A 4,802-nucleotide genomic window follows, 5' to 3' on the forward strand; every position below is an offset into this window, starting at 1 on the left:
AATGAGAATATGACATCACACAAAAATAATAGATCATTCATGATCATTCATAAATCAATCACAAAATCAGCAACAAATAAATCAGAAAACAAATCAGCTCACAGTATCTTTAAATGAAATTAAATGCTTGGGAATGAACTCAATAAAAATTCAGAAAGATCATTAAATTAAATGTATAGTTTTTAAATTTGAAAGTGAAGGAACCAATAACCAATACTGCATTATACTTAAGCTAAGAAGTCTTGAAGACACTGAAGAAGCTGCAAGCTTCTATAATAAAATTTAAATAGAGGACACAACACTCCTGATGAAGCTGTCAAGACAAAGGGTACCACTTAATTCGAGAAGTTAGCCATCCATAACTACCCTTGTCAATGTTCTGTCTGAGGATACTCCTGAAGAGATCTGAAAAGAGTCATTTGAGGGCTGTGTTCATGCAAGAGTAATCACTGACTGCAAAATTGGGTCCTGCAAAGGATATGCTTTTGTAGACTTCAATAAGAAAGAAAAGCTAACTGTCAAGGAGACCATGATAGATGGTGAAAAGGATAAACAACAAAGGTGCTGTGGACTGGTCCAAACCTAAGAATTGAAGTAGCTTCAGTTCAGTGATGGAGATAGAGGGGACTTTGGAGGCACAGGCCCCAGGCACAGGAGAAAGAGAGGATTTACTCACAGAAGAGGGAAGATTTTGTTTGTCAAAGAGGCAAAAGAAAAGATTGAGACTTCAACTCACATGGGGAAGATGACTTTTGGATGGTTTCCTTCCTTCTCTTTCCCTTTTCCATCTGAAAGAAGGGACACTGGGTTTTTGCTGTTACTTCTTCAATAACAGAGCCTTTGGAGGAAAATCAAGATGGTAGACAGTTTTGTGGTATAATTATAATCCATATAAATAATACTTCAAGAGAGGTATACTGTTGAGTTTGACTGGATGTACCTACAAACTCCAGTCACAAGTTTATAAATGTCTGTGATAGACTGAAGTTTCCTTCTTCTCAATACATTCCATTTATTTATGTGTTCGAATCTACATATGTAATATTCTTTTCAGTCTACAACAGTATGCACACTATACTTAGGCAATTGCACATAAATAGGCACATAGGGTACACAGTCATTATTTTAAACATTGCTTACAGGTCTTGTATTTTTAAAGTAACCACCATATTTCCGTTGTTCATATGTTAATAAAACACATTAAATATCTTTAAATATGATCTTAGGATGTTTGTAACATCTTTTGTTCCTTATTCATTGTAGAAAGTTGCCATTATTTGCTTTTAAAAAAACCAAGGCTTTGTCTTTCCTTTGTTTTCTTTTGTTTGCTCTCTTTCAAGAATTAAATCTAAAATTGTTGGGGTTTTTTTGTTTTGTTTTTTTTGTTTTTTGTTTTGTTTGTTTTTAAGTGTAAGCTTTGGCTGGGTAGTACTTCCTCTAGAGCCACTGAATCCAGTAAGCCCAAAACATGTTGGGTGGGAAGAGAGAGGAGAGGAATTTCACAGCACTGTACTGTCTGCTAGTACAGCTAGGAAAACTGCTATAAGTACCTGATGGGAGGTTCCTAATTCAGAAATGATGGTGGAGGTGCTGGGTCTCATTGGACAGGACTCAGAAGGGGATAGTGAGGAAGTGATCGTAACTCATGCAGAAGTCCTCGAGAGACTAGCACCACCCTGATTGGATGAAAATCTGGCTCCTTAGCTGCTGAAAACCAAATCTGAAATTGTAGGATGTGTTGTCAAACAGCTGAAATACATAGCAGGAAATCACAGAAGAGACAAATCCTTGATCTGAACTTGAGTATCCATGTAATGGAGATGGAGAGGATACCTTATGTCCTTAGCATCTACTTGGGGTGTTGACTCATGAGGATAGAGAAGTTCTTCCTCAATGTCCTAGAAAAGGAGAAAATATGCCCTGTGGGACAGACTTCCAGCCATTCTCCAGGATAGCTTATTTTTGCCATGGAGTGTATGACATACAGAGACCCATGTTAAAAATGTTGCTGCAAAGCACATGCCTCTCAATATGCAGAAATAGGACCTCCTGAAGGCAATTCCCACACCAGATCTAGGTTCTGCTCTGGTGGAAGATCCACCTCAACTTCCCTCCCCCATCTCTTTCCCTAAACCTGCCCCCTTCCAAGCCTGCCAAACATAGCTCCTCCCCCAGAGAGGCTCAAGACCGCTCCCACAGGTTCTATAAGCTACATCCCAGAAAACAGACATGTGGTTCTTCTGGTCTCTCATACCCATGTGCTCTCTGAGGGGCCAGGAAATACCTGGAAATGCGTTATCCATTAAGTGGGGCCTTTTCCTCATTTGGTCTGATTTGGATTGCTGCTTCAGCAGAGAGGCCTATCAGGGTGCCAAAAACATATCTGGAGCTTCCACTGAGGGAGGCTGATTTTTCCCCACTGGCCCAGGGCTGTGTGATGGGAAAACACCTCTCTCCCCTATACCTGCTCTCTGCCAGACCAAGACCGGCTCACAGCAGGATAACTTTAATTTCCAAGTCATGCCTAGAAGGCCCAGGGCCTCTCCGTTTTGGAGGGTGTCCTACCAAAGATGACCCTAACCCCTTCTGGAGCAAAGGACTGCCTTTGTTCCATGGTACCCCTTCTCCAGAAGATGTTCTGTTGAAGGGAATTTGTCACACACACACACCCGTTTTTGACTCAAGACTTACCACAGTGGATGCGTTGCGCAAGGCTTCAGGTTCCAGGCATAGACTTGAGAAATGGCACTTGGCACCCAAAGCCTGATCCCCAAACGCCCCTTGTAAGGTCTTTTACAAAATCTCTTCAAATTGTGGCTATCTGATACAATTGGACAGAACTGCCCTACATCCACGGTTTTTGGGTTCTGCGTTCCCGTCCTCCCTACAGAGGCCAATGTCTCACAGTACAGTTCTTGTTAGTGAGGGTCATGGTGCCTTCAGATTCCCTTTCTGGGAAGTGGAATCGTAAAAAATTCTACTCTGACCATGCTGCCAGGGACACTGGACCCTTCCCCACTTCTTCCCAACTCTACCTGCCCAACCCCCTACTATGGGGCCACATGTTCCATTTACGGGTAGAGACACTGACTCCCTACCCCCATTTCCCACAAACTATACCTACCAACCACCCCACCCACCCACCCCCCCCCCGCCTCCCGGGCCACAAATCAAAGATCAAATTCCTCCTCCTTAACCTCCTTCATGTTCTCCTCTCTACCCACTGCTCCTCTTTCTTATCCAATGCCTCAACCTATATCCTGGTTCCCTTTTACACACTGGCCTAATGCCCCTTAAACTATTGGTTTCTTCTCATACTAGGTCTTGCCAGATTCCTGCCTTCTCACCCATTTCATTTCTCAGTCAACATCAGATATTACAAAAATTAAAAAAGGCTGAGGAGAGGTCCCCAAACTCCCCTACAAGGATTGATGAAAATGGCTTTTAATACTTTTAATGCTTGAAAAGAGACAGCTGTGTCATCCCAATAGACAAGGCTGCAACAGAATATGCTCCAAGCCCAAGCCTTAGTAGCTGCCATGAGGCTACCAGGGCCCCCACAGGGGGAACAAAGGAAGTCGACCAGGAGGCTCCATCGCAACGGAGCTCAGCCTAAGTCGACTCTGCCAGAAATGTAGACAGCAGCTGCCCAGGAGGCCATGCCCTGTCTCCTGACAGCCTGGACACTGGAGATCTAACTGTCCCCATGCAGGCTTGTTCTCTATGCCATGCCATGGAGATCCAGCCTCACCAATATTGGCAAATGAGACTCTTCCAGCCTTTGAACTCCTAAGCCTGATGGAGGACTGACATGGCCTAGACCTGGTGACTCCCATTGCCCTGTCCAAGTCTAAAGTGACGCTGCAGGTAGCAGGTCAATTCACAGGAGGCCCTAAAAATATGTCAGCCTCTGTACCAGCTTTGTGGACACCAAGCTAGCAAGGATTGGCAATGTCATGGAACTCCTGTCAGATGCTTTCAATATCTTCTGAAAACTCCACTTCCCTACCGACCACAATCCTTGGGAAAGGTTGAGAAGGCCAATGGATTTATCAAACAATAGATCACCAAGCTCTCCATTGAACTCAGGAGGCAGAATACTCCTCAAACTGCTAGCTCCTAAGTCTCTTGAGCCCTGATGGACAGGACTTTATACTATGATCCTCATCCCTCCCTGGGCTGCCAAACTCCTGGGACATCCATGCTGGTATCATCTCTCCAGGCTCAAATGGGCACCTATTCAGGATATGAAATTTGCCTTCTCTGCTTCCTCAAGAAACAAATGCCTGAGGTCTCCAGGATGACAACCAGATGTTCCTCCTCTTACAACTCCTGCTGAATGTGAGGCCACCAACTTCCGACTCTCCCCTTTCCTACATTGTTCCATACCTTCAGGAAGTAGCCAGACTTGAACTGGCGTCCCTATACCCAAAGAGTCTGGAATGTTCCGGTGGAAGATCCACCTCGACTCCCCTCCCCCATCTCTTTGCCTAAACTTGCCCCTTCCAAGCCCACCAAACACAGCTCCTCCCCCAGAGACCACTCCCACGTGGTGTATAAGCTGCATCCCAGAAAACGGACACGTGGATCTTCCAGTCTCTCATCCCATCTGCTCTCTGAGGGGCCTGGAATCACCTGGGAATGCTTTGCACATTAAACTGGGCCTTTTCCTCATTTGGTCTGATTTGGATTGCTTTGTTGGCAGAGAGGCCTATCAGGGTGCACAAAACTTATCAGGTTCCTCATTGTTTCTGAGGGGGAAAGAAAGAAGCCGGTGAGCAGATGGGCAGAGATGTGAGCTT

At 44.7% G+C, this 4,802-nt stretch overlaps 1 pseudogene; it reads left to right on the plus strand.

The window, feature by feature from the left end:
• The first annotated feature begins 1,578 nt into the window (after positions 1 to 1,578).
• On the plus strand, positions 1,579 to 3,616 carry LOC118590786 (annotated as a pseudogene).
• The last annotated feature ends 1,186 nt before the right edge of the window (positions 3,617 to 4,802 follow it).

This window comes from Onychomys torridus, chromosome 9, assembly GCF_903995425.1.
Source record: "Onychomys torridus chromosome 9, mOncTor1.1, whole genome shotgun sequence".
Classification (NCBI taxonomy): domain Eukaryota; kingdom Metazoa; phylum Chordata; class Mammalia; order Rodentia; family Cricetidae; genus Onychomys; species Onychomys torridus.